The following is a 12,570-nucleotide window of genomic DNA, read 5'->3' on the forward strand; positions in this document are numbered from 1 at the left end:
TTCTGGTTCCTGACCTCTGTCTCCGCAAGACCCGGCTTCGGTTTAGCCATCCGTTCGGACTTTGCTTACGGCTTGCTCTTCAATAAAACCTTCTTATTTTCCACTTATCTCTTGTTGTACGTCTGGTTCATGGTTCCATGACAACTACATACATATATTCAATGTACAGCACCTCAACCAGCCTATGTTCATATAAAAAACTTGATAGATTATTAAAGAAACTTCCCAGTTTATTATTATAGACACAATCAGATAGCCAAGATGACTTCTAGGTATAGAGGAAAGCTAGCCAGTATCCTTTTTCCCCAGGACCTACCTTCTCAAAGTTTCTGCGGGGACCCCCTTATTCAATCATCTGGTAGCATCTTGCTGCTGTGTGAGCAGGTAATATTTGAATGTATCTGTACAGAGGGCTCCCAAAAATAAATTTTACTGGTGGGCCCTAGGCACCTCAGTCTGACATTGACCATGTGCCTTTAATCTGAGATACCAGCAGGTAATATGCACTAATGTGGGTGATACACTGAGATGTGTTCATGAATGATGCCACTCATCTGTGGTGGCTTTCTGACACTTTGGGGTTGTATTCCTAGTAAAAGGATGTTGATAGGTATCGCATGTGAAACGCACTGTTTGGGTGTTGATCTGCACAGTGTTGTTTGTTTTATGCACTGTATATGAAGACACACTGGTAGCAGTGGAAATGGTTAACTGTCTAGTGTGCAGTAAAAAACTGCCTCGGTAACTTAGCATTTCCCTAGCCTAGGGGACAAATAGATGTATAGGAAGGCCTGGTGTTGAGATGCAGGAGAGATAGAAGAATGAGACATGGCAATGGAGATAGGAAGTGCGGCAGATTCCTGCATGTAGCTTGCTAGCAGTGGAGGCGAGTTGCACTAGCCACAAAAGTGCCCACTACAAAGCACAGAAATACTGCATGGGAGGCAATCGTGCAGCTGGTCTTGCTCTGTGCATAACCATGAATTAAGAGCAGTGGCATCTCCATCTTGATTTCTGCTCACCTTTCTTGACAGAGTGTCAATGCCCAATGGAATTGTTTGCGATTTATGCAAGGGAGAATGTACTTCAAGGGAAAGTACTTAAAGGGATTGTGTACAGTTGACTGTTGACACTTAAAGAGACAGCTTCCATATATAATCTGTGGCTTCTTACTAAGACTGTTCCCTCAATGAGAGACTGTACCAAATGCTTGTAGCTCCATGAGACTTGACTCATTATGTTTGTTGCCTCTCATGAGAACTCTAACTACCTTACAGCACCACATCTGTGGATAGTTTGTATCTCATTTAAAAGTGAATGGGGCTGAGATGTTATACCACACTCAACCTGTGTGTGGACAAAACTTAGGAATACCCATGTATAGACTACCCAGTGAATGATTACAATGTTGTCCTCTAAATGTGACTTTATTAGGCTGAGAAATGTAAAAATTGCCCCAAGTGCCCCCACCATAGTGAAATCTACCACCTCTTCCTAGGTAATATGCAGAGTACATTGTTGTGATGGTGACAGGGGCCACCACAGGACTTCATAAGGTCCTCCATATGAAATGACATCTACTTGTTTTATGCTCTACCAAGAGGTGAATATATAATAATCCACGTATAAATATATACTAAAATGCAAGTTGGGTTACCTTGCGGTAAGACTCATAAAACACAAAGCTTCCTTGATACAGGTTCTCGACAAATGGTCCAGGAGGCAAAGAGAGCCATTTACTGTGCATCCTCCGTGTAAAAATTAGAAGAAAGATGAGAGCGAAAATACCCAGATAAAATGCTGACTCCTCCATGTTCTGTAACACAATGTACAGAAATAATGTTAGTTTACTAAGATCTTGGACACCTAGCAATTATTAACGTCCTGAAAAAGTTCTCTGTGTCATATTTATCTAATGGAATTTAAAGTAATTATTTACATAACTTTTGGCCTGAAAATCAACTTGACCAGACAGGAGACATTTCATCATACCTCCCAACTGTCCCCGGAGGACAGTCCCAGGTTGAATCAGCTATGTCTTGCTTTCTACTGTCTGAGACAGATGACGGCAATGGTGAAGCAAGGTGCCATCAACTACATGTTCTACCATTCACCCTCCAAAAGCAACCTTTGGCTAGGTTCACACTTTAGTTATTTATTGTTGGCCCAAACCAGTGTTAAGCCTCCACAGAGATAAGGTGTAATGGGAGATGTCCTCCTGTTCTGTGTTTTTGACTCGCATCTGGTTTTGGCTCACAATAACTGATGGAAATAACTGACCAAATAACTGAATTGTGAACTAAGCCTTACCTAGACGTGTGCTGTTGCCATTGGTCTATGTCTACAGCCTGGATATTAACACAGGAGAGTGGATGACTGATTCTCTTTGGATATATGTCTAATGCCCATTTAATTAATGCTGGAGCCCTCCTGATGGACAACCCCTGAGACCAGACGAAAGTGCTGATAGCGGTTCTCCCAATTTAACGCTTTGGGTTGGTGCTCTGTCTTAGGTGACTCCCCCAGCCACTGAGAAACAGATAATATGTGAATAATAGATATGCAGGCACTCTGTATATGGTTACCACACAAAATATATTTATTAATAAAGGTTAAAATGGGTAATTTATTAGAATGAGGTTTAAAATATAACGATATCACGTCTAAAAAAGAATTAGGTTTTGATTATAAGTGTTCTTTCGTTAGTCAAACTAGCGTGTTGTGTCCTTTACACTTGCTGCCCTCTACACATCTTACTGTTTAGATGCTGGAGACATTCTCTGCTATGCCCTTATTAATTAGTCTGTCTGCTGGGGGCAGATAAGACAGCCTAGGTTGCCTCCTCATTTTGTTATTTAAAGGGGTTGGCCAGTTTCCTACATAGATATACCTCAGCATAGGTCATCAATATGAGATTGGTGGGGTCTGATGCACACACTCCGATCAGCTGTTTGAAGAGAACACAGGATTTGTGCAAGCACTGTCTTCTCTTTCCTGTTTACCTGCTGTCTATCGACACTGCAGCAGCAAGCAGTGTAATTACAGCTCCTCAGTCCTATTCACTTCAGTGGGAAGGAGATAGATGGAGTGTAACTGCTCCTTTCCATTGAAGTGAATAGGACAGATGAACTGAAATTACACTGCTCACTGCTGCAGTGTCGACTGACAGAGAGCAGGTAAACAGGGAACAGAATACAGCGCTCTCAGTAGCACTGCATTCTCTTTAAACAGCTGTCTCTGAAGGTTCTCATTTATCCAGGTCATGGTATATCTGTAAAGAATAAATCAAGGCAACTGGACTTACTGTAGATTTCTTGAAAACGTTTTACTCGTTCTTCCAACGAGCTTTCTCAATTCTGAGTGACTGTACAAAGATTCTGGGAATAAATATGTAACTGAATCCACATCTGGTAATTATCCTAATTGGAGTCAGTAGGTGATAAAGACTTCCCAGAAAAAGGTGTCAAGACAGCATTGTATGTGGCAGACAATAGATGTCTAACCCCCCCCCCCCCCGCCTCTATTCAAGCTTGGCTTCTCCATTTTTACATAGATGGCCTCCTTCACACCTCGTTTGTACCAATCGGCCTCCTTATCCAAAACACATACTAGACTGTCTTCAAAGGTGTGACCTGTTTCTTTTATATGTAAGTACACGGCTGAATCTTGACCAGAGGTTTTGGCTCTTCTATGCTGATGTAGTTGTTGTTTTGTTTCACCGATATACAGTTTTGAGCATTTCTCATTGCACTGGACTGTGTACACAATGTTGTCCATCTTGTGTTTAGGCGTTGGGTCTTTTGGGTGAACTAGTTGTTGCCTCAGTGTGTTGCTGGGTTTAAAGCAGACAGGGATGTGATGTTTATTAAAAATCCTTTAGAGTTTCTCAGACACCCCAGCTACAAATGGGATATCTTTAAACAGCTGATCGGCAGGTGGACCCTTGAAGATCTCATATTGATGACCTATACTGATGGCAGGTCATCAATATAGGAAACTGGTCAATGCCTTTAAAAGGCATAGCTAGGAAGACTCTAGTGGAGAGGCTTGAATCTTGAAAAGGGAAGCTGACACCGTGGCCACACCCCCCCCTGAGGATCATTCTTTACTGAGAACATCTTGAGATTTGCTGCCCCTTGTGGCCAATAAGTGCATTTCTCCTCTGGATTGTGTTGTCTTTTCCTTGTCATGTACCCTGGCTCTTTTCAGAGGTGTAGCTAGAAGCTCATGAACTCAAAAGCAAAGTTCATCTTGGGCTAAATATGCCACCATACAGTAGCCATATAGTGTGAGATATCAGATCCAATCGCTTTGCAGACTGTATAAGTGATTACGGTACAGTTATATCCAGTGATGCCCAGGTGACATGTTATCTGATTGTAGTTTCACTTTTCCCATTCCCTTTTACCAGTTTGATTAGTAATGGATGTGTAGTTTTGCAACCAGTGGCGTACATAGAGAAGTAAGGGCCCCATAGCAAGGATCAAACCAGGCCCCCCACAGGACAGAAGGGTTTCCACCTAAACCCCTTTCAATGACCCGTGGGCAATTTTTTGTACTGCCTCATTTGCCTAAAGTTGTTTCTTTAGAGGGTAGAGTCCTGACCAAGTTTTCACCCCCAGTAGAAGAGGAGATGATCTCAACTGCCCTGGGCCCCATAGCAGTCGCATGGTCTGCTGCTATGGTAGTTACACCCCTGTTTGAAGCTGAACATCACCTTGCTGAGAAATCATTAACAATATCATCGTTACCATGCAAAATTGCACAGCCTTTATCCACGAACAGTGAAAAACAATCAGTAATGCAATCAGTAAACAGTTTGCAGAGCTGCTTGGTGCAAGCTCAGCTACATTGCATGACTCTAAACTTAGGCCTGTGTCAAACGGGCAGTAGATACTTCGGGATCTTTTATTAAGACCGGCGTTTTAGACGCTGGTCTTAAAAAGCCTTTTAGCTGGTGGTGGATCCGGCAAATTTATGTAGAGATGCTGGCCTGTACATAACTACTAGTGTTAATCGAGCACCAAAGTGCTCGGGTGCTGAAGTAGAACACTTTGGGATGCTTGGGTGCTCTACAGAGCACCCGAGCACAATGGAAGTCAAGGGGTGCCGGATGGGGAGGGTGCCGGGTGCCACTGAGATTTATGCAGAAGATCACTGTACAGTGGGGTAATCCACGCTTAGGAGTCCCTGCTCTGACTCCATATATTGCTATGTCCATATATGGAGTCAGTGCTTGGGGACACCCAGTGTATTTCAATCTAATTTAAGCTCTATTTCTGAAAAGTTTCTGCTGGGATTTGAACTTACAACCTTCTACATTAGTGGCAAGAATTAGCTATGCGGATAATAATAGGACATGTTCCATCTTTGAACAGAATGGAAAAACTGAAATACGGAGACGGAAGGCATACAGAGTACCTTCAGGTTTTTTTTGCAGATCCATTGAAATCAATGATTCCATATACGATCCGTATACGGAATGCAAAAATCGGAAAAAAAATGTTCGTGTGCAAGAGGCCTGAAGGCAATGCTGCTAGAAAGCTCTTTTCAGTCTTTTCCTGTCCATTTGAGTGGAGTGCTGGTGCCAAGTCAAAAACTAGACAGACTTGTTAAACGACTAAAATCTGATGAGATTTTTGGTGATGCATGCATTATATATTATGTTGGAAGCATTATACAGAAATTGCAGAACCAGTTTCATGAATGCGGATGGATATTAATGCGGCGGTCTGCAGCGCCAGTGTAGAGGAAAGAGGTGGTAGGGTTAGGGTTACACACAGTTCAGAGGCTCCCGGGGCCCTTCAGTTATAGCGAGGGCACATCTTTTACTCCTTTTGGGGCACAACCTAGTTCTGGGGTTCTCTTGGCCGATGGTGATTCAGGTTGCCCTTGATGCTGATGAATTGTGAGGTGTAAGGAAGGGTCCCCTGGCAGCTGAAGATGTCAGTGTTGTGGTGCAGAAAATAATGACTCCAAGTTGACTGCAGAACAGTTCTTTACTGAAGAATCGAGTTCAGATACATTAGTCGCAGTTCTTAGCATGAATGAACTTTCAGTTCTTATATAAGTGCAATTTCCACAGATCTCACATGTTACATGGCTGCAATTGTAGTTCCAGGTCTTTCTCTGAAGCAATTTCCAGGGGCGGACATACCGCCTGTGCAGCCGGTTCGGCTGCACAGGGGCCCAGTGCAGGAGGGGGCCCCTTCTTACCGGTGGCAGGGGGAGATGAGCGCTTCCATTGTGGAAGCATTCATCTCTCTATATTTATCTGTATCGCCATCCTTAGGAGCGGAGCAATAACGTCATCACGCCACCTGAGCCGTACAGCGTGGGACGCAGGCCGGAAGAGGCCTGCATCACATCGCTGAAAGCGGCAAGGAGGTAAGTTTGTGAGTTTATTTTTATTTTATTTACACTTTACTAGGGGCCCCTACTGGGGGCCCTATTTTATGTACTGGCAAACATGGGGGGCACTATGAAGGAGGAGGAGCACTATGGAGGCCCTATTTTAAATACTGACACACATGGAGGGCACTAAGGAGGGGGGAGTACTATTGGGGCCCTAATTTATATACTGACACACATGGGGGGGACTATGGAGGGGGAGGAGCACTATGGGGACCCTATCTTATATACTGGCACACATGGGGGGGCACTATGGAGAAGGGGGGGTGAGGAGCACTTTGGGGGCATCTTCTTGGGCTCTATCTTATATATTGGAAGACATTGGGGGCACTATGGAGGGGGAGGAGCACTATGGGGGCATCTGCTGGTGACCCTATCTTATATACTAGCACACATTATGGGGGCATTTTATAATGGCACATTGTCAGGCACCATGGGGACAAGTGGAAGCGCACAATATAAGACTATTTTATACTGGCGCAAATTATAGGGCACTATGGGGACTTTGGGTCAACTGAGGCACTAAGAGGGGTTTTTGGGCACACAATAGGGGGCATTGGCACACATTATAAAGGTTCTATGGGGACATTGGCTCTACAGGGGGCACTAAAAGGCAGTATTTTCTATTACTTCTGGGACACAGTCGGGACATTATTACTGTAGGGGCACTATTAATACTACGTGTTGTCTTGTAGATAATTATTTCAATTAGTGGGACTTTGGGGAGCACTGTTACTTTGGTGGGCACCCTGGCACAGTATCAGCTTAGCACAATTATTTTTGGGGAACATTATGTTAGTGTCAGGGACACTGTTTCCTGGGCGCAGTAATTTTTTAGGACACTGTGTGCCAATAATTACTGAAGGGGAACTATCTGTGTGTAACTAGTATAGGGAGCACAGCGGCACAGTATTGGGGGTGGCAGGATGGGGTGTTCAGAAGGTGGGAGGATGATGGAAAACTAGGAAAATAAAATGTCTGTCAAACTGTGCAGAGAGAAGAGATGGCTGAAAGAAATCATCATGCCGGTCTGATCTGAATGGGGAAGGTGAGGACAGAAAACATCTACATCAAAGAAGACATCACTGGATGCAAGAGGTATGTGGACCTGTATTAGGCTACCTTCACAGCTGAATTAGTGATTCTGGCAGGCTCTTCCAGCGGAGAACAGCCTGCCGGAATTCTATGCATTCTCTGCCGGATTAGGGGGCCGTACCTTAGTGCCACAGGTGTGAAAGTTGCCTTACCCTTTATGTTTTGTAGTGCTAAAAGTAGGTTACGTTGAGAATTTGGCTGGTTAGGGGTGCCTCACACTGCACTTTTTTCTCAAGCCTAAGCCTCAAGAAATAGGGGTGCAACACTTCTCACTGTGCAACTACAGAGCGGACCTCAGCATCAGACTAAAGTCTGCACCTTTTTTTACTGGTTGCTATATGTGGCGAAAATAACCTCGCCACTGGGTTTTGGGGGGGCCTGTTTGCCAGCCTCTTGCCTCAGGATTATGGCCCATATACTAACTTTGAAGGAGAAGACAGACCGGCCGCACAGCTTAAATCTGTGGAACTGTTTTGGGCAGGAAAGCCATGCTTGCGGTCGGCCAAATGTGACTTCCATGGAATTCGGGAACCCCTGCTTGGATCTGGGTGATTTTTGGATATGTTGTTCACCCAGATCAGAGCTATCCACGGATGTTTAAATTATGGGGATATGTGGGGTTTTGAGGTGTTTTCTATGTTTTGGTAAAAATGTGTGTTTTCTGTCTGTGAGTGATTAAGTTAGCCCATTATGTTTGGTAATTGTATCACAGGCAGAACATATTTGGTTTTGGTAATTGTATTTTGTTGATTGTGTCAAAGACAATGCCCATTGTATTTTGTTGATTGCGTTACAGACAGAGGGAAGGGGGTTTTGTGTACAATTGCTGGGAAGGTTTCAATACTGTAAGTGCATGTGATTGGCTAAAATAAAAACTGTCACAGTCTTCTACAAGGGCCCCAGGGGGAGTGTCCCTTGCTAGGAGACCTGCATAAAAGGCTGAAAAAAATCCCATTAAAGAGTTCCTGTTTTACCTTTCATCATGTTGAGGCTGGTGTTTGGGTAACTGATCAACACTGGGGATTGCTATACACTGAAGATTTGCTATATTCCCCTGGCTATACTATTAGCTCTTGTAAGAGCTGTTCCTGTTCCTGGTTCCTGTGGTGGTTTTGGTGTAGAGCTGTCACAAGGGTGTCAAGAACCACGCCTGACTCCGTTATACCCTGGGTCAGGAAGTCGCAGTGGTTGGCTGCGTGCTCTATGTAGAAAGATAGGGCTGCTTCTTTATGGTAGCTTTATGGGTTTGCTTTGCAACCCTTTTTGGCTCACTCAGGGATCTGTAGCTCCTTCTCCTCAGCTGTTCCTTGTCCAGCACTCCCAACCTCCTTATATTCCCCTCTCCCACTTCTCTGGTTGCCAGGTATAGAGCTTCCTGCCTGGACTTCTATACTGACCCACTGGAGCTGTGTTGCTGCGTTCCCTGGTTGTTGTTCCAGAACGTTACCCTTCGGATCCCTGTTGGGCCTTTGTTGTCCACTGTTGTCGCCCACCTGGGATTATATGTTTGTCTGTATTGTCTGTCCTCTCCTTGGTGTTTTCCTCTTAGTGTCAGTGGTGCGGACTAGTGATCCCACCGCCCCGTTCACTACCTAAGGCTCATCTTAGGGAAAGCGAGGGTTTAGGCACGTGATCGGCGTACGGGTGAGGAACCCGTCTAGGGACGTTAGGGCAGTCAGGTGCCAGCCGCAAGGTGAGTCAGGGGTCACCACCTTTCCCTCTCCCTTGGGCAGGGCCTTCCCTTTTCCCTCCCTTTGCGTGATGCCGGTAATTACAAGAGCTGAGTACTTGGAGTCCTCGGGAAGCACTAAGAGCATGCATCAACGGAGGTACCCAGTCGGGGTGCCAGGAGATCCGTTACACTATACTCACAATAAATGATTCCATGTCCAGGATGGGGTGTTCAGAAGGTGGGAGGATGATGGAAAACTAGGAAAATAAAATGTCTGTCAAACTGTGCAGAGAGAAGAGATGGCTGAAAGAAATCATCATGCCGGTCTGATCGGAATGGTGAAGGTGAGGACAGAAAACATCTACATCAAAGAAGACATCACTGGATGCAAGAGGTATGTGGACCTGTATTAGGCTACCTTCACAGCTGAATTAGTGATTCTGGCAGGCTCTTCCAGCGGAGAACAGCCTGCCGGAATTCTATGCATTCTCTGCCGGATTAGGGGGCCGTACCTTAGTGCCACAGGTGTGAAAGTTGCCTTACCCTTTATGTTTTGTAGTGCTAAAAGTAGGTTAGGTTGAGAATTTGGCTGGTTAGGGTTGCCTCACACTGCACTTTTTTCTCAAGCCTAAGCATCAAGAAATAGGGGTGCAACACTTCTCACTGTGCAACTACAGAGCGGACCTCAGCATCAGACTAAAGTCTGCACCTTTTTTTACTGGTTGCTATATGTGGCGAAAATAACCTCGCCACTGGGTTTTGGGGGGGGCCTGTTTGCCAGCCTCTTGCCTCAGGATTATGGCCCATATACTAACTTTGAAGGAGAAGACAGACCGGCCGCACAGCTTAAATCTGTGGAACTGTTTTGGGCAGGAAAGCCATGCTTGCGGTCGGCCAAATGTGACTTCCATGGAATTCGGGAACCCCTGCTTGGATCTGGGTGATTTTTGGATATGTTGTTCACCCAGATCAGAGCTATCCACTGATGTTTAAATGTTAAATTATGGGGATATGTGGGGTTTTGAGGTGTTTTCTATGTTTTGGTAAAAATGTGTGTTTTCTGTCTGTGAGTGATTAAGTTAGCCCATTATGTTTGGTAATTGTATCACAGGCAGAACATATTTGGTTTTGGTAATTGTATTTTGTTGATTGTGTCAAAGACAATGCCCATTGTATTTTGTTGATTGCGTTACAGACAGAGGGAAGGGGGTTTTGTGTACAATTGCTGGGAAGGTTTCAATACTGTAAATGCATGTGATTGGCTAAAATATAAACTGTCACAGTCTTCTACAAGGGCCCCAGGGGGAGTGTCCCTTGCTAGGAGACCTGCATAAAAGGCTGAAAAAAATCCCATTAACCACCTCCCGACCGCTGTACGCACCGATGCGTCCGGGAGGTGGTTGATTTGTTCCTCCTGGACGCATCGGCGCGTCATCTCGCGGGACGCGAGATTACGTCACAGCCGGCCCGCGCATGCGCATCGCGGGCCGGCATTTCGCAGCACAGTATTTCTTCAGCAGCCTGCCGGCCACGATCATTGGCTGGCAGGCTGCTGATTTTTAAAAAATCCAATCAGCAGCCATTTAACCCCACATATTAGTAAATATGATGGGGTTATATGGCTGCTGTGCTCCTCTGCTCCTTCTTTTGGTCGGTTGGTTCCAGCAGAGGAGCACACATCACTGTGAGTACCCACTACACCACACTTAGCCCCCAGATCACCCCAATTAACCCTTTGATCACCCCTTTGATCGCCCCTGTCAATCACTAGTGAAAGGAAAAAAGTGATCAGTGCAAACTGTCACTTTTTTTTTTCACTGGTATTGACCGTTAGGTTTCAGTATAGTTTAGGCCCCTTGGTTAGGTAGTTTAGGGATCGGTTAGCGCCCAGCCCACCGCACCGCAGTCCGTTATTTGCTGATTAGCGTATCGCTAATCAGCATTTGTACTTTTATAGTATCTGGAAGTGATCAAAACTGATCACGGTCAGATCTATAATAGTACTAGTGTCACTTTAGTTCTCCCTCCACCCAAAACGCAGTGTTTGCCCGATCAGGCCTGATCGGTCGCCCACACGTGCGTACACCCACGCCCGCCCCACCGCAGTGACAAAAAAATATATTTTTTTTTTATCGCTGCACATTCACTTTACACGCACTGCGGCGATAAAAAAATCAGTTTTGATATTTTTTATCAACCGCAGCAGCCTCTGGTACTTCGCTAGCCTCCCATTTGTAAGACAGGCTTGCTTTTTTTTTCTTGGGTAGTCTCAGGGAATACCCCTAAATTTAGTTGCCCACATGTCTAACAGGGGGTATTCTTCTGAAGAGGCCTACAGGCTTCTGACCCAGTCGGATGAGGAGTGGGAACCCTCATCTGATGAATCCAGCGGGTCAGAATACGAACCTGTAGAAAGCAGTGGCTCTCTGACCCAAAGTTCGGACGAGGAGGCTGAGGTCCCTGATACCACCAGGCGTACCCGGCCCCGTGTCGCTAGACCGCAGGTTGCGCAGGATCCGCTTCAAGAGCAGCAGAGTGGGGCTGGTGCTGTCGGATTACGTGGTGAGGCATACACCAGCAGCCCAGCCCTTCCTGGACCTAGTACCAGCACTGCCGTACAACCTGGTGAAGTAGCGAGCACCAGAAGGGCAGTTGAAGCTGGTACGGTGGCACGTGCAGTAGTGACCCCGTCGCAGCCACCGCAAAGACGTGCCCGTAGAGCCCCTAGAGTCCCTGAGGTGCTGGCAAACCCTGATTGGCAGTCCCCAACTTCAGCCGCACCTGTAGTTTTCCCTTTCACCGCCCAGTCTGGAGTTCGGGTTGAGACAGCTCAGATAGATTCGGCCCTGGGATTTTTTGTGCTGTTCTTGACTGTGGAGCTTTTAGACTTAGTCGTGGCAGAGACAAACCGGTATGCCACACAATTTATCACCGCTAACCCGGGAAGCTTTTATGCCCAGCCTTTCCGGTGGAAACCAGTCCAAGTTTCCGAACTTAAAACTTTTCTGGGCCTCCTCCTCAACATGGGCCTGACAAAAAAGCATGAATTGCGGTCATATTGGTCCACGAACCCGATTCATCACATGCCCATGTTCTCTGCTGCTATGTCCAGGACACGATTTGAGACCATCCTGCGTTTCCTGCACTTTAGTGACAACACCGCCTCCCGTCCCAGAGGCCACCCTGCTTTTGACCGGCTCCACAAAATTCGGCCCCTCATAGACCATTTCAACCTGAAATTTGCAGATTTGTATACCCCTGAGCAAAACATCTGCATAGACGAGTCCCTGATACATTTTACCGGGTGCCTTGGCTTCAAACAATACATCCCAAGCAAGCGCGCCCGGTATGGGGTCAAATTGTATAAGCTCTGTGAAAGGGCCACAGGCTAT

Source organism: Bufo gargarizans, chromosome 6, assembly GCF_014858855.1.
Source record: "Bufo gargarizans isolate SCDJY-AF-19 chromosome 6, ASM1485885v1, whole genome shotgun sequence".
NCBI classification, from domain to species: domain Eukaryota; kingdom Metazoa; phylum Chordata; class Amphibia; order Anura; family Bufonidae; genus Bufo; species Bufo gargarizans.